At 50.3% G+C, this 17,924-nt stretch overlaps 1 protein-coding gene across 1 annotated transcript in view; it reads left to right on the forward strand.

Moving 5' to 3' along the window:
* Positions 1–1,736: 1,736 nt before the first annotated feature.
* The window catches only part of ELF4 (E74 like ETS transcription factor 4), a 63,242-nt gene continuing 47,054 nt past the window's right edge, over positions 1,737–17,924 (forward strand). Inside the window, exon 1 of the mRNA XM_027836182.1 lies at positions 1,737–1,980. The gene's annotated coding sequence lies outside the window, so the exon portion shown is untranslated. The remainder of the gene's footprint in view (positions 1,981–17,924) is intronic.

Consider the following 17,924-nt stretch of genomic DNA (forward strand, 5'->3'; position numbering starts at 1 on the left):
GATTGGAACCAGAGAGCTGGAGTCAGCCTTGAGGGGCAGGGAGGAGGGGAGGGGAATAGGACGGCTAGGGCTTCCATTTCTCCTGGTTGCCCTCCTTCCCCCTGCCCTGTGCCTAGCAAGGGGCCAGGCAGAGACATAATAGGTGCTAGAAGACCACGAGTTGCCTCTGAGGATCAGAGGGCCCACGGAGTCTGATTTTAGATGAGGTCATGTCGTTGAGCTAGGTTCCCAGAGGCTCCAAGGGGCTTTTGCAGCAGGGGAAGGTGGGGGCTGATTTGGGAAGTCTGCTTGTTGGTTTTTTTCTTTTTTTCCCCTGAGTCCAGAGCTGGGTCCATTGGGCAAGTCAGCCTCGGGCTCCTGTCCCACAGGGCTCGGTTCTGGATTGGGGGCGGGGATCTGTTAGTTTCTACTTTCTGAGATAGGGGAAGGGGAACTTCCTTCACAACGAGGCCTGAGCCCTGGGGCAACAGTCTGGGCACTCAGCCTAGTGGCCAGGAGTATGTGTTCTGTCAAAGCTGAGAGGGACCTTGGAAGACCTCCTTATTTTATAGAAAGGTAAATTGAGGCTCAGGGAGGAGAAAAGACTTGTCCGTGGTCACCCAGCTAGTGAAAGGCAGAAGCCAGGTGTCCCAACTTCATGTCCCCATGACACAGGGCTACCTCTCAGCCAGGCTGTCACCCTGGGGCCTAACTTGCCCAGTGACTTAGAACAGACTGAAAGCCTGAGAGTCCCAGGGACCAACCCCATCTAAGATGGAGAACTAGAGATGGAAACAGTCACTTCCTCTAAGTCTAGGCAGAGAGGACCAGATTGCCCCAGTCAAGGGCTAGATGAACTCTGGGATCCCTCCTGCTCTGACTGGGTGGTGGAAGCCCAGTGCCTTCTGGGTGCTGCTGCTGCGGCTGCTGCTGCTGGGGGTAGATGCTTCAAAGGAGACAGCCTCTTCCCCCTCCTCTGCCCTCAGCTCTCTGGGTTTTTCTACTGTGATTTCCCCTTTTTTCCCTCTCATTTCTCTGTTCTCTTCACTGGTTTCCACAGTAAAGCCAGTGCTGACTCCTGCCTTCCATGGCTCTTGGTGACGGTCTTTCTCCTCTGTCTCTTTCATCCTTCTCAGCCTCTCTCTGCTTTATTTTGTCTCATTTTATCTCTGTCTATCTTTGCCTCTGTTTCTGACTGCTCTGTGTCTCTGCCTCTCCACTTTCTGTCTCTCTGTGTCTTCCTCTTCCTCTCTCTGTCTCCCTCTTCTGTCTGTGTCTCCCAGTAGCTGCCTCCATCAGTCTCCCTTCTCTTCAGTGTTTCTCAGTCTGTCTCCGGGTTTTTCTTTACCTCTCTGTTCCTGCCTCCCTCTCTATGTCTGTGTGTCTGTCTCCCTCTATGTCTGTGTGTCTCTGCTTCCCTCTATCTCTGAAGGTTTCTGCCTCCCTCACGGTCTAGTCTATCTGAGGGTCCGCTTTTCTCTGTCTCCCTCTCCTGTCTATCTCTGTGTGGTGTGTGTCTCTGTCTCCTTCTATCTCTGTCTTCTTCTCCTATACATCTCTGTGCCTCTCTGCCTCTTTTTCTTCGTCTCTGTCTCTCCGTGTCTCTGAGTGTTTCCCCTCCCCCCCAGTGTTTTCCCAGGCGGGGCGCCCCCGGCTCACCTGATATTTGCATACTGCCCTCGAAGTAGCCAGTGGCAGCTGGGCCGGTGGGAGAGGCAGAGCCGGAGGCTGAGCCTCACCCCGACCCGCCCGCCCGCCGGGGCCAGGAGGTGAGTCAGAGGGGGAGGAGGCTGAGGCTGCACACCAGTGAGTTGTAGTTCTCCTTTTGGGCTGTCCCCAGTTTTCCTTGCTGTTCTCCTTTCTCGACAGAGACTCCTGAGGGTGGGGGGAGGGGGCGAGCCCAGCCTTACCCTGCAGCCCCCCCCTACAGCTGAGCCTCCTACTGTGCTGCCCATCCCGGGCCGGACCATGGTCCTGCGGCGGGAGCCCCAGCTGCCAGAGGTACGTCCCGGGCCGCCCAAGGAGGGGAGAAGAAGGGAGGGGAGGGGAAGGGGGAGCGGGGAGAGAGGCTGGGCTGGGGGGAGAGGGAAGGAGATTCGGTCCTACGGAGAGAGCATCCGGCCTGCCGGGGAGTGGAAAGTGGGCACCGCTGCGGAGGTGGGCATTGGGTGCCTGTGGACACCCTGCCCGTCCCGTCCCGTCCCTGCCCTGCCCTGCCGCTACCCCGCCCGCCCGCCGCCGCCGCCGCCGCCGCCGCCACGAGAGCTGAGTTTTCGGGCTACAAGTCTGGCCAGCCCACCTGTGTTTGGGGGAGAGTAGGGCGCTTAAATTCCATCCCCCGCTGGGCCTGGGGCTCAGGGGCTCTCCTAGAGAGCTCGAAGGGAGCTCAGGGGTCATCTAATCCAACCCCTTCGTTTTACAGACGGGGAAACCGAGGTGCAGGTCGCTGTAAGTGACTTTCTCAAGGTCCCACTAGGCATCTAGTAAGTAAGCCGAGAATCGAGATTTGGGCAGGAGCTCAATGCTCTTTTCAAGGTATCACACTGCCTTATCTGGTCTGGCCTCTCCCCTCCTTCAATGAAAGTCCTTCCCCTGGAGCTAAACCAGGGACAGTAGGCATCTCCCCCCCCCCCCCAAAGTGCCAGGGCAGCGGACCTAGTGCTTACAAAATCTAAGTCTTCGGAGTTGCATTGAATGGCTAACTGACTGGAGGGGGAGCAGGCCTGAAATATAGGGTGAGCCCAAGCTGGGGAGAGCAGGCCTGAGCTGGAGGGGAGCAGGCCTGAAATGTAGGGTGGGCCTAAGCTGGGGGGAGCAGGCTTGAGTTGGGAGGGGAACAGGCCTGAATTTGGGGGGCAAGTCTAAAATGAGGGAACAGGCCTGAACTGAAGGGGGAACAGGCCTGAGCTGGGGGGGAACAAGTCTGAGTTGGGGATAGTGGGTTTGAACTTAGGGGGAGCAGCCCTGAACTGGGTGGGGAGCTGGCCTGAGTTGGGGGGTTGGGCCAGTGGGCCTGAACTTGTGGGGGAGGGGCTTTTGCTAAGATAAGTTAGAGAGTTAGATTCTCAATGACTGTATAACTCACGTTTCTCCCGTACTTTAATTATACAGCAGCCCTTCCAAGGGACAATAGCACATGCTGCTCTTAAGAAGGGACCTTAAAGATCATCAATTCATCTCCCCCATTTTACAGGGACAGAAACTGAGGCTTAGTGAAGGGATACGGTCCATGTCTGAACTGGATTTTGAACTATTAGCCCTAAGAACCCACTTTTACTTCTCCTCCCACAACCCCAAGGGGTAGCCCTCCCCAGAACTTGGATCTCTAGTCCAGAGCCTTCTGGGCCCACAGCCCCATGGGCACTCAGGATGGGAAAGCCTTCCTTTCCCCACTTCTTGTCCCTTGGCCAGCCTTCCCTCCCACCTTGTCCTCCCAGCAGGCCCACTTCCCCCACCTGGTGGCCACCTCCAGGTCCCCTGACATCCCCCACTCAACAATACTCCCCCTTCCTACCCTCCCCCTAGGTCTGGCCACTGGATTTCTGTCCCTCATCTCCCTGCTCAAGACAGAGGCCTGTCTCATCCTGAAGCTTCTGCTGGTTAATGTTTGACAGTTCACTGTGGCTAATCATTTTAATTAGCTCTTAAAGTGGGGAGGAACAGTTAACCTTGGACTCCTTGATTCCAGGCTGTAAGGGCCTCAGATGGTGGGGGGGAGGGGGGGGAAGAGTAGAAACAGACTTGAAGCCAGCCGCACTCCTCCTAACTTCCTTTTCTCTTACCCCTGGCCCCAGGCATCCTGGTTTCCGGCATCATCATCTAGGGAGGGTTTACCGGGGGCTGCCCCGGACTGAGTGCTGGGTGAGGAAATAGGGTAGCAAGGAGGACCTGGGTACCCAGGCTGAGAGGGGAGACAAGGAATCCTTGCCCTAAGGAAGCCCTCCCTAGGTTTGATGTGAGAGGATCACAGGAAGCTAGATGTAAAGTTAGAAGGCACTTCGGACAGAGTTCATCCGGGAGGCCCAGGTCCTTCTGACAGGGTGCTTCTAGAGTCCAGGGGAGATGAATCCTTTTGTTAAGAGGATTTATTCTGTGAAGTTTGGATTCGGTTAAAGGGCCACACTTGAGGACCTAGAGGGCCACAAGTGACCTTGAGGTTGCAGGTTCCCCACCCCTGTCTGGACTGAGCAATCACTGATCTGATAGTGAAGCCAGGCTCTGCCTACAGGATTTCCCCACTGTGATGTAGGAGAAACACTGTACCTGCCCTCAGGAAGCCTCCCAATATTTGGAGGAGACAGAGCTCCGAACTCAGGAAGGCCCCTCCGCCAATATGATGCAAGATACAAAAACCTTGTCCTTAGAGGCCCCCCCCCCAATCTATTTCGGGGAGACACAGGCCTTGCCCTCAGGAAGCAGGCTGGGTAGGTTGAAGAACACTGCCCCAACCCCACAGCCCTGTCTCCAAGTACATGTGAACTCAGTCCAGAAATCGCCAAGTGCCCCAGGGCCCAAGTGTCCTGTGAGTCAAGTGGAGTTCAATCCGGAGGGCTTCCTGGCCTCCATCCCTGGGGCTGGGGGAGGCTTCTCCTGGGTTCAGGCTGCAGCTTCCAGGCCGCCCTGACCTGCTGGGAGCTGAAGGAGTGGCTTGTTTGCAGCTATGTCTGGCATTCCCCCCATGAAGGCCTTGTGTTTGCTCGGCTGCTCCAGCAATTAGCATCCACCCCTGAGCAGGCAGGGGCCCAGCCCTGGGCCTCTCACCCCGGCTGGCTGCTGCGGTTTGAGCCCTGGGCCTCTCACCCCAGCTGACTGAGTTGCCTGCTGGGACAAGGAACAAGGTTTGTCTAAAGCTAGGAAGGATCCTTAAGAGAACAGTTAGACTAACACCCTTATTTTACAAATGGGGAAACTGAGTCCTGGAGGGGTTCCAGCTGAATCTCCTGAGCTGGGAGCAAGAATAGATTTCTTAGACACTCCTTCCCCCTACCATCTCTCTCACTGGGGCGCCTCATCTCTCCCCGCCCCCACCTAGATGAAAACAGGAGGAAGGTACAGTGCAAACCCATCCCCACTGAGACAAACAGAGCAGGCGTGTTACAGTGACCCCACACACCAAAGTGGAGGGAGGGGGACACTTCTGACACCTGGCCGGTGACTGGGCAGAGCCAGGAAAGCAGCCTTCCTGATCCCTGGATGTCTTGGGGATTGGTTGGGTTTTGTTTTGGGGTTTTGGTTTTTTGCAGCCCCTTCCCCCTCCCCTGCCCCACCTTTACCACCAGGAGGCATCACCTAGGCCTGGTGTGCCCCGGTTCTCAGAGCAGGCCAATTAGAAGGCTGAAGGGGAGGAGGGCCAGGGTTCCAAACCAAAAAGAGAAGCCTCTTAGGCTTTCAAAGAAGAAGACAAGAGGGGACAGGATTAACCGTCTGAAAAAAATCAGAAGGTGCCTGGAGAGGGGAGCCCAAGTTTAGGGGCAATTAAAACCCAAACCAGCCTACTTTACTGAATGGGCAATTATAACATCTATGGAACTCCTTACCTCCAAGAGACAATCCAGGCTAAAATCCAGAAGCCAGTTTCCTAAGAGGTCTCGATAAATTCACGGAGGACAGACTGAGCTGTCCAGGAGGGTGAGCAGGCCCTCCCTCTGCAGGGGACCCCAAGCAGAGCCAATGACAGAATCCTGGGGTGGGGGAGGGGGAGATTTGAGGGGCTCATGCTTCTCATTTCTTTCTAGGCAGTGGAAAGAATATAGGATGGGAAACCAGAGGACCTGGGTTCGAATCCTAGCCCTGTCACTTGCTACTTATGTGTCCTAGGGAAAATTTCTGGGTCTCGGTTTCTTCCTCCATAAAATCAGGCATTAAGACTAGATTAAGCCTTCTGAAATAATTTCCCCCTTGTAAATCAGTGATCTGAGGGTCTGGGCACAGAAGAAGTAATGTTCTGCAAAGTTATTGAGTAGTGTAAAAAAAATAAATTCAAAAAAAAGAGGAGTGTGTGATGTGGAGACCAGAATACTGGCCTTGGAGGCAAAGGACTTCCATTTGAACCCTGGCTTTGCTCCTCACCAGCTATGAGACCTTCATGAAGTCACTTCTCCTTGGGCCTCAGTTTCTTCCTCTGTAAAGTGACGGGTTGGGAGTAGATAGCCTCTGGGGTCCCTGCAGCTCTAGACCTGGGATCCTATATGTGACCTTGAATAAGTCACAACCTCTTTGGGCCTCAATTTCCTTCTCTGTTGTATGAGATTAGACTAGATGGTCTCTGAGGTAAGGGCAGCTGGGTAGTAGAGTGAATAGAGCAAGGGCCTGGAGTCAAGTAGACCTGAGTTCAAATCTGGCCTCAGATACTTACTAGCTGTGTGACCCTGGGCAAGTCATTTCACCCAGTTTGCCTCAGTTTCCTCATCTGTAAAATGAGCTGGAGAAGGAAATGGCAAACCACTCCATTAGCTTTGCCAAGAAAACCCCCAATGGGATCACAACGAGTCAGACACAACTGAACAACAACAAATCCCTGAGGTCCCTTCCAGCTTCGACATTCTCTAAACTGAAGTCCCTTCCCCTCTCTGGGCCTCAGTTTCCCCCTTTGGAAATAGATGGGGGTTGGACTAAATGACCTGGAAGGGCCTTGCCAGTTCTTAATCCTATGGTTGCCCAGTTCAGGGGTTTTCAGTCAGTGATCATGGTTGTGAGCTTGTGGGCCCCAGCACCTGTGTCTGCAGGCAGGCAGCTAGTTCAGGGCGGGGGCTGCCCCTTCAGTTTCTTTGGTAGCTCCCCTCCGTGGGATAGGCCTACTGGGCTAGGTGCTTCATACGGACTTGGTGTCCTGGCTTTAGTACATATCACAGTCAGCTTCCCTCCTCTCTACCCCAGTCACTGTTATCCCTACCCTCCGCCCCCATAGATGAGAGACCCAGGAATCCCAGGGCACCCTCACCTACTGAGGGCTGGGCTGGGGAATACTGAAGGATCTGCGAACCTTGATCCCAAACATTCTTCTCCCATACCTTTGAGGGAGGCTAAGAATAAGTGTCAGGGCCTGAGGGGGCTCCCTGCCTGCATCCAGTGACTCAGGTCTGGAGAAGGGCACTGACTCCAGGACACGGAGAAAAGGTCAGAGGTCGATAGAGCTTGAGCTGGTGGGGGCCTTAGAGGGAATCTTAGTCCTACCTTTAGAGAAGAGGAAACCTAAGACCCAGGGAGAAGGGTGTGCCCAAGGGCACACAAGTACCGAGTGGCTGAGTGAGGATTTGAAACCCAGATTTTCTGAGCCGAAATCCAGTGCTGGGAGACCCCTTAATATACCCATTTGTCCTTGAGAGTCGTTGCTAAGCCACTCTTAGCGGTGATCATATGACAGTAGAAAAGATTTACAGTATAGAAAACATTTGGTTTTGGTGTCAAGAAACAGGTGAGTTTCCATCTTAGTCCCAAAATTTTCTAGCCATGTGGCCCTGGGCAAAATTCCTTCCCCCACTGAGCCTCAATCTCCTTACCTGTAAAAGAGGAATAGCAACTCCTATATTATGTCCTTTCATAGGGTTGTCAGGAAGAAAGTGCTTTGTAAACAGTGAAGTATTCTAGAAATGGGAGCTGTTAATATCTCCTCTGTCTTTGGAGGGGGGAGGGAGACAGGAGCCGGGAGACAGGAGATGAATGGAAGGAATATTTAATGGCCTGTTGAACAGCAGAGTGGTTGTCAAGAGAGGAGTGGGACCCCAAGAGCTTCCATCTCTTTCTTCTCCCTCATCATTTTTATTAAGGCGTTCATCTTCATCCCCTCATCTTCCCTTTTGTGGTTGTTCTCATCATTGCCATCAAGTTGTTATTAAATGAACCAGACTCTCAGCAGACATACATTATTTCCCCAAGAATCAGTTGCTCCTGGGAACCACTGAATGAAGCTAGGAGGCAACTGGCCTTTCACCCACACCTTGTTCTGGGCTAGCGCTCGGGAAGGCCCAAGACCTGCTTTAGTGGAAAGTGCGCTGGTTTGGGAGGCAGAAGACCTGGACTGGAATCCCGAGACCTTTCCCCTCACTTCTCTCCTCTCTAAAATGAAGGGGTTAATTAAGCCCAGTGATCTCTCAGATCCTTTGCAGCTTTGGCATTCTGTGGTACTGTAGTCTTGGCCCAGAGTGGCCCTGAAGGGGGCTAAGGCTAGGCTTGGCTCAGTGAATAGAGTCTTACCGGCATGGAGTCAAAAAGGCCTGAGTTCAAATCCATCCTCAGATACTTATTAGCTGTGGAATCCTGGGCGAGTTACTTAACTTCTGTTTGCCTCAGTTTCCTCTTTTGTAAGATGGGAATAATAATAGCACCTACCTCCCAGGGTTGTTGTGTGGATCAAATGAAATAATAGATATAAAGCGCCTTGCAAACCTTAGCACTCTACATACATGCTAGCTGTTATGATTTTGTGGTTCCAATTTCAAACTATTTCCAGTAGGCCAGTCTGGGGATAGCTCAGATATTGGATCTACCACAGAGGGATAACCTAGAACAGAACTTTGAGGTCAGTCTGGGAATAATAAGCCAAGTACCCAGGGCCCCAAGACAACCTGCAAATGGCCTAGTCTTGAAAGTAGACATTTAGGCTTCTCCTTTCATTCTAACTCAACCTCCTAGAACAGAGACGCCTCAGGGACTAGGGCACAGGAGGACAGGAGGCTGGGCAATTGAATTCATGACCTGGAACATCTGCCTAGGGTCCTAGGGGAGGACCTGCCCTTTTCCCAGAATGCCCTTGACCACTTCCCAGTTGTCCAGCTGACCTGGAAAGGTGCCAGCATGCACAGGGACTCACTCTTTCAAGGAAAGCAGGACAAGCCTCCCTGCCCCCCCCCCCCCCCCGAGGGTCTGAAACCAGTGGCAGAAGCTAGGGCAAGGCAGATAGATATACTCAGTTCCACAGCAGGTCAAGAGCTAACATGCCAGATGGCCCTGGGAAGAAAACAATATTTACATCATGTATGAAGTTTAGTATTTGTGGTTTGGATGATGGTGAGGGTCAAGGGGGGAGGGGGGCTAGAGAAAGGCCACTCTGTTGCCTGTATTATTTTCATTGAAGAAGGCTTCCTGGAGTGGGTGGGTGGCCCCAATGAAAGAAGAAAGAGTCTTCATGGCAAGCCTATGAGGGCATTCCAGGTCAGAGATGATTAAAGTCTACAAGGGCATATTGAATTGATTTAACAACCAATTATCAAGTGCCTACTATGTGCAAAACCCTGTGCTGGGCCCCAGTTCACATACAGCTTCAATAAGCCAAGGAGTCCTACGCTAATGGAGCTCCCAGTCCATGGGGGTGGGGGGAGGGGAACTGGAAACATACAGGTAATGTTGATATTTCAGCCTATCTGTGATCTTACGTATATGGATAATTTTTGCAAAGGTACAGATCACCACTCATCCATGTCTTATTAGCCAATGTGATTCTTGCCCAAGTCTTTGAGAAACCTACCATAGGAGAACTCCTCAACAGACAGGTCTTTTAAGAGTCCTCTTTGCCTGTCACACATCTGGAAAATGCTGGCTTTTGGGCTGATTCTTGGGAGAAAGTAATAGGCTGCCACTCACTCTCATGACGAGTCTCACCATCACCCCTTGGGTGGCCTGGTATTGTGGCTCTCCATGGATTGTGATGTTCCATGGCCATAGGGCATCACTGGGAGAACATTGGCATTCAAGAAATGAGATCTTGTGGCAGGAAGCAGTTTAGGGGGCACCAATTGCAGATAACTGAAATCCACAATATCACATAGTAAGCAGCCTAGGAAGGTGTGAATGAAGGGCTCTTTACCTGGTCTCTTCCAAGTTCACAACCTTGGGGTTATCTTTGATTCTTCCCCGACCTACCTGACCTCTACTATGTAATCAGTCATTGAGTCTTATCAATGGCCCTTCAAAATGCCTTTTTTGGGGCAGCTAGGTGGCTCAGTGGATAGAACTCCAAGTCAGGAGGACCTGAGTTCAAATCTGGCGTCAGACACTTGACACTTACTGGCTATGTGACCCTGGGCAAGTCACTTAACCCTGATTGCCTCACCAAGCACAAAAACCCAACAAAATGCCTTTTTCATCCATCCTTTTCTCTCTAGTCCTATTTCCCCACCCACCTAGCAGAGGCCATCATTACTACCTGAACTACTATGACAGGCTCCTACCAGGTCTTCCTGCTACTATGCTCTCTGCCATCCAATCCCCAGAGTATCTTTTATTGTAGATAGATCTGGTCATGTCACCCCTTTGCTCAAAAATTGCCAGTGGCTCCCTATTACCTTCCTGGTAAAAGTTCAGCCATCCCTTCCTGGCATTCAAAGCTCTCCATAATCTGGTGCCACTCACTTTCTAGTCTTCTCTTGTGTTACACTCCTCCACCCACTCTGTGCTTCGGCCAAAAAGATCTACTTTCTTCCTGTCAAACACACCCTGTACTTTCCCATCTCAGATCCTTTGCTCAGGCTGGTCAGTATTTTTGGGATGCCTCCTCAACCACTCTCCACCTGGCGAATTCCTCCCTATGCTTTCAGATCCAACCCAAATGCCACCTTCTACAGAGAGCCTCTGCTACTTTCTACCCATGTGGCTTTGGGCAAGACACTTTAACCTCTCCAGCTCTCAGGTTCCTTATCCCTAAAATGAGGGGTTTGGACCGGATGCCTTCTAAGGCCCCTTCCGGCTCTAACCCTGACCCTTTACTAATTTCCACCTGTGGGTAAGGTAGGACCTTCGCCTTCACTCAGGTCCCTCCCCCTGAGCACTTTTCCTTAGACCTCATCAGAGAATAGGCTGAGCTGGAAGGCACCTCAGGGACCATGGAATCCAATCCCCTCATTTTACAGAGGAAGTAACTGAGGCTCCAAGATCATGTGACTTGCCTGAAGTCACACAGCTAGTAAACACCAGAGATCGGATCTGAGCCCAGTTCTTCTGATTCCATCGAGTGTCCTTTCCGCTTTATCATGTTGCCTGTTGTGGGTGCATTAGATTCATTTTATGTTCCCACTGGACTGTGAACTCCAAGAGGGCAGGGACCATATCTTGTCTACACATTGTCTCTCCCCCAGTGCCCAGCACAGGGGTGTGGGCTTGGTTCAACAGATTAATAAATGGAGCTAGATAGACAGACGGACAGATAGATAGGTGAACAAGTAAATAAATGAGGAAACAAACAAACAGATGGTTATTGAGTGGTTGAATGTTACAGGAGGTTATTGGAGGGGATGAGAGAGAGATCCTCTCCCAGCCCTGTCACTGCCCCCCAGGATAGGCGCCCAGCGTCTCTCTGTGGCTCTGGCTCTCCTAGGAGCTCCCAGGTATGAACCCCGCAGAGAGCCTGCTCACCCACCCGACACCTCAATCCTCCATGAATTTAGCCACACCTTTTGGGAAACCACTTCGGTTATTTAACCTCGATTCTTTCTTGTAGACCTATTACTGCCCACTGCCTATTATCCATCCCTTCTCCTGCCACTTGGTGATTTTATGGCCCTTGTAGGGCCTACCCTCTCCTGTCTTCACCTTTGCAGGCCAAAGAGATGTTTCTTCTTTTGTAACTGTGTTCTTAGGAACCCACACCCCACCCTCTTCCCTGGAGCATTTGGATTGGCCTTCTCAGGGAACCGTGGAATGCCAGACCTGGAAAAGATCTTAGGATCTAGTCCAGCCCCTTCATGTTTCAGCTGGGGAAGTTGGCCCAGAAAGTGATGGAATGAAAGTTCCATGAGAGCCAAGACCGGCTCTCTTTTTTTTTTTTTTTGGTTCTTATAGCCTATCTTAGGTGCTTCATGAATGCTTGTCAATTGACTGATTGAAGGGGCCATCCCACAGCCCCTTGGTGTGCTAGCAATAGCTGACGCCTATGTAACAAGACCTGTTACATCTCCTGTGGGTTTCCTAGATGCTACTGGTATTTTTATCCCCATTTTATAGATGCAAGAGGCTCAGAAGGGCAGTGACTTGCCCAGGGTCACACAGCTAGTGTGACTAGAGGCAGGGGAGGGGCATGCTTTCTGTGAGATGCCCGGCCCACTTTTTGATGGTGCTCAGGAGAGATGCCAGGTTTTTTCGAGATCACTGAGCAGGCTGGGCTAAAACCTTGTGGCCAGAGAGGAAGACCTATCTCAATGGGGAGAACCAAGGGTGAGCCCTCTGGGCATCTGGGCCCTTCGCCCACTTTCTCTCCTTTAGTCACCTTTAGTGTTGCCGAGAGAAATCCCCTGGGTTGGGACTGGGGTTAGAATAACTCATGGGAGGAGGGCCTAAATCTATGATTTCATTGATGTAGGGAGAACTTAGACAAGGAAACTCCCTTTAGCAATACCAGTCTGCGCCTTCTCTGCATAGTAATCTTGGAGGGGTTAACCCGGGGCAATGAGAAGCCAAATGATTTGCCCAGGGTCACACAGTCAGAATTTGTCTAAGGTGGAACTTGATCTCATATCTTCCTGACTCTGAGACCACCTCTATCCACTGTGCCATAACTGCCTATACCTTCTTTTCTGTGAAGAAGGGAAATGAGGTTAAGTGACTTGCCCAGGGTCACACAATTAGTACTCTAGATACAACTGGGACCTAGTGCTCCTGACTCTAGGTCCAGTGCCTCGTTCACTATACCATGCTGCCTCCGCTCTAGGCAGAGCTAGAAGGGTGCTCCGAGATCATATGTAGTCCAAACCACTCATTTAACAGGAGGGGAAACTGAGGCCCAGAGAGATCACGTAGCCATTAAGTAGCAGAGCCAAGTCCAGTGCCCATCCTTATAACCAGACCACAGTGCCATTCCACCATAACACATTTGTGGGGTTCTCATCCAGGTATATGGGAAAATTCAGATCACAATCACTCACAGGACCTTTGGCAGCAGGAAGTAAGTTCATCAAACAGGCCCTCTTATCTGTCTTTGAGTTTCCACGTATCTGTGCTCCTTGCACCAAGGTGTCTCTCAGTGCCTTCAGATGACCTCAACTCAGCAAGTACTGCCCAGGCCCCTTCCGTGTGCCCAGCCTAGTCCTGACTTCAGGGAGCTCAAGATCTAGCTGCATACACATGACATACTTAGAGAGCCACTGTGGCCAGACTGGGGTGGGGGTGGGTGCCAGTTGGAGGAGGTCAGACAAGGAGCCCTCACGTTCCGATGGAGATGTCAGCAAAGGTTCTCTAGGGGAGGTGGCACTGGAGATGAGGATCTGGAGAGGTTGGGAGGAGTAGAGATGGTTTTCCAAGCAGGGGGCAAAATGGTATCAGGTAAGGCTGGTGATGAGAGCAAACAAGGGACCCAGCATGGCTGTGATAGGATGGGGATGCATTAGGAGATGAGGTTGGAAAGCCCAGGAAGAGCCAGATCATTTCAGGCCTGAACAAGAGGCTCCCATCTTGGCTGTCTTCTAGGCTCTGAAGGCCTTTCTCTCGAAAGGACCATTCGATTTAGGATTACAGGGCCCTGGCCCCAGAGGGCAGAACAAAGAGCTATTCGTGGAAGTGAAAGAGGCAGACACTGATTCTCTTTAATCTAAGAAAAAACCTGAGCCATGACAACTGTCCTCAGGTAACAACTGGCCTCTCTAAAGGCCTTCTGGCAAAATGACCTCAGAGTCCCTTCAGACTCGAAGATTCTTGAGTTGGGCCTGTAGGGCTATGCTGAGGGGATAGCCAAGGTGAGCAAGTCTGCCTTAGGCAAGGGGGGGCTGTATACTAGTTCTGAGGCTGGGGTGAGGGGGGAGTGGGATAGCTTGGAGGATCCTTCAAAGAATCTGTTCCTAATCGTCCAAGGAAAGCAATGCCTGGCCTCCATGCTCCCCTTCCCTCCCCTCCCACCCCCTCACCTGGCCCCTGAGGGATCAATGGGGTGGGGTTGGGGGGAGGGGGAGTAGAGCTCTTCTTATCAGTAGGAGACTAGTAAGATTTAATGGTGCTGCTCGAGGCCTCTCGGGGATAACCTTTCATTTATACTGTATAGATCTTATATTTACATAGTTGTTTGCAAGTCTCCCCCTTAGATTTTAATTTCCTTAAGAGCAAAGACTGATTTTGCCTTTCTTTGGAGTATCTTGGATGCTTTAGCAGTGCTTAGCAGCGCATGTAGTCAGAGTGCTTGTTGACTGACTGAGTGACCTCTGCTACCACAGAACCAGGCTCAGGCTCAGGCTCAGGCTCAGGCCCAGGCTCAGGCTCAGCAATAGTCATTCCTTGTATTTCTATAGGGCTTTCAGATTTATTTCAAGTGCTTTCCTACACATTCCCTCCTATCAGAGAAACAGCTTGGCCTACGGGATCGCATTAGACTTCCTGGGAGGGTCATTCTGCCTCAGACACTTACTGGCTGTGTGTCTTAGGTGCGGGCTTCATTTTTCTGAAACTCAGTACTCTCATCTGTAAAATGGGAGGAGGCAGGGTGGACCTGAGGCCCCTTCAAGCTCTAGCTCTGTGATCATCTTTACAGTTACTTAACTCAATTAGAATATAAGTGCTTGGGGCAACTAGGTGGCACAATGGATAGAGCTCCAGCCTTGGAGTCAGGAGGACCTGAGTTCAAATCTGGCTTCAGACACTTGACACTTACTAGCTGTGTGACCCTGGGCAAGTCACTTAACCCCCATTGTCTCACTAAAAAACAAAAACAAAACAAAACAAAAGAATATAAGTGCTTGCAGTGAGGACACTGAGTCCAAAAAACTGGTATGGTCCTTGGCCTGGAGGAATCTATAATGTCTGTTGTGGGGATTCAACATATGCATAGAGAAGTGAATAGGAGGTGGTTTGAGGCAGGAGGGAGCAATAACTTGGGGAGGAGGAGAGAGAAATCAGAGTAGACTCCCTGAAGGAGGTGGTCCATCAATTGAGTCTTAAAGGATGATAATAAGGTTTCTGAGAGCACAAGTTGGGAAGGACATGGATATTCCAGACGTCATGGAAATGAGAGAGGGAATAGGAATGACTGGCAGGCCATTTTGGCCAGATGTGAAGAGGAACCATATGAAATGAGTCTGGTGGGGGGGGGGAGAGGGGGTACAGTCAGATTGTGGAGTGATTTTAATACCAAGCCCAGAGGGTTGTATTTTATTGTAAAGGCCATAGGGAGCCATTGAAGACTTTTGAGCAGGGGAATAATGTGATCAGACCTGTACCTTAGGAAGATTATCCTGGGGGGACAAAGATTATCCTGGCACAGGTGTGGAGGATGGATTGGAGAGAGAAGAGAGCCTAAAAGCAGAGATCCATCAGGAATCATCCAGTAACAGTCTAGGTGAGAGGTGATTAGGACCTCTTGAACTTCCCAAGAGATGTTAGTTAGAATCATACACTTGTATACTAGGGGCAGGTAGGTGGTGGCACTGCACTGGCTAGAGCACCAACCCTAGAGTCAGGAGGACCTGAGTTCAAATAGGACCTTAGTCACTAATAGCTGTGTTATCCTGGGCAAGTCACTTAACCCCTATTGTCTCCCTCCCTCAAAAAAAATAAAGAATAAAATAAAGTCGTGGATACCAAGTGACTATAGTGGGGTAAGAGAGAGGAGAGAACAACTCAGAAGTGGGAAACCTAGGTGACCAGGAGTCTGTGGTACCTTCAGCAGCAACAGAGAAGTTTGAAGGAAGGCCCAGTTTGAAGGGGGTAAAGAATGAATCTCATTTTGGACATATCGAATTTGAGATGCCAATGGGACATGCAGGTGGCCGTGTCTAGCAGCTTCGGCAATGCAAGCCTGGAATTCAAGAGAGCAACCAGGAATGGCTACATAGATCTGGAAAGCATCTGCATAAAGGTGGCAATTGAACTCATGAGAGTTGCTAAGATGACAATATAAGAAGTTCTTAACCTGGGGCCCATGGATCACAAAGGGGTCCACAAGCTTGGAAGGGGGGGAGAAATGGCGTCTTTATTTTCGCCAACCTTTAACTGAAATTTAGCATCTTGATCTTCAATTATTTACAAATGTGATTCCAAGAAGGGGCTTCCCTATGATGGAATACTATTATGTTATTGTGCTTTAAGAAATGATGAGCAGGAAAACATGGAAAAACTTACATGAACTGATGCAAAGTGAAATGAGCAGAACCAGGAGAATATAGTACACAGTAACAGCAATATTGTATGATGATCTCCTATGAATAACTTAGCTGTTCTCAGCAATACAATGATCCAAGGAGGACTGTAAGACTTTATGATGAAAGGTGCTGTCCATCTCTAGAGAAAGAACTGGTCGAGCCTGAATGCAGATAAAAGATACTTTTTCTTTACTTTCTTTATTTTTCTTGGGGTTTTTTTTTTTGGTCTATGTTTTCTTTCACAGAATGACTCACATGGAAATGTGTTTTGCATGACTACACATGTATAACCTATGTCAAATTGCTTGCCTTCTCAGTGAAGGGGGAGGGGAGGGAGGGAGAGAATTTGGAACTCAAAATTTGGAAAAAAAAAAAAAGAACGTTGAAGTTGTTTTTACATGTAATTGGGGAAAAAAAGAAGGGGCTTCCCCAGGCTGCTAAAGGGAGCCACTAGACACGAAACATTGAGAGAGACAGAGAAACAGAAAGAAAGAGACAGAGAGGCAGACACAGAGACAGAGAGAGAAGAAGGCCCAGGACAGAGCCTTGAGAAATACTCGTGTTTAAAGTAGCAGGAACTCAATGATAATAGGCAACGAGGAATGAGAAGGAGCAGTCAGATGGGAGTAGCACCATGAAAGTCTGGGCAGGAGGGGGTGGTTGACATATCAGAAGATAGAGAGGTAAAGGAAAATGAGGAATGAAAAAAGGCCATCTGATTTCTGCAGTTAAGAGATTGTTGGTAACCTTGGAGACAGTGATTGCAGTCCACTGCCTGGAATCTAGATTATAAGGGATTGAGAGGGAGTGCAAGGTGAGGAAACAGAGGCAGCATCATTCTTCATCCAGGGTTTGGCAGTGAAAGAAATGAGAAATGTATGATGATGGTTTCAGGAGTGTGTCAGGGTCAAGCGAAGGATTTTTTTTGTTATTTTTTTAAGGGTGAGAGAGCCAAGGGTCTGTTTGAAGACAGCAGGGAAAGAGCCAGTAGATAAGGAGAGTGATGTTCAAAGGGGCAATTCCAGGAAGAGATGGGAGGAGATAGAATCAAGGGCACGAGTAGAGAGCTTGGCCTTCGGAAAGAAAAAGACCACCTCTTGCTCAGTGAGGGCCCAGCTGAGATTTGTATGGTTGTGGGACTTTTCCCAGAAGCTCTGGAATAGGAGTTGAGAAGGCAGATGGTAGGGGTAGCCAGTGGTGTGGTGGTAAACGTTTAACAACTGGCTTTCCAAAAAAAAAAAAATACACGCGACACTTTTACGTTTAACATATGCATCATTAACATTTTCCATCACTTTCTTAAATCTAGATAATCAACCAAACAATAAATCAGGCTGTGATTGGTAGCCTTTGCTGATTCCCAAAATGTAAATGCTCCCACTGAAAATGTAACAGTTGGCCCTCGAGTTGGTTCAAGATGGCTCCAGCATGCCCCTGGGAGTTGTAACCCAGAATTGGAGTTTGTCAACATGTGAGAGGCTACAGAACAAATCACAAGAGATTCAAGGCCTTGTGGCAGCGTAGAGCTGAACTGATCAACGTAGAGTCCAGGCTGTGAAGGCAAGAAAGTGAGGCCAAGCGGCAGCTAGGTGGTGCAGTGGATAGAACACTGGCCCTGGAGTCAGGAGGACCTGAGTTCAAATTCGGCCTCAGACAAATAACACTCACTAGCTGTGTGACCCTGGGCAAGTCACTTAACCCCATTGCCTAGACTAAAAAAAAAAAAAGTGAGGCTAAAACACAAAGTTGTGGAGAGGAGGATCGGTTTAGGGGGAGAGAGGGAGGATGGGAGGTTGTAATGAGAGGGCAATTTCCAAGCTCAGGATCATGGAGGTGGCACTGTTCCAGATGAGGGTGAGATCTGACTGTGATCCTCCCGGTGGAGGTGGAGTGAGG

The sequence above is a fragment of the Vombatus ursinus genome, unplaced genomic scaffold, assembly GCF_900497805.2.
Source record: "Vombatus ursinus unplaced genomic scaffold, bare-nosed wombat genome assembly UNPS02004437.1, whole genome shotgun sequence".
In the NCBI taxonomy this organism is placed as follows: domain Eukaryota; kingdom Metazoa; phylum Chordata; class Mammalia; order Diprotodontia; family Vombatidae; genus Vombatus; species Vombatus ursinus.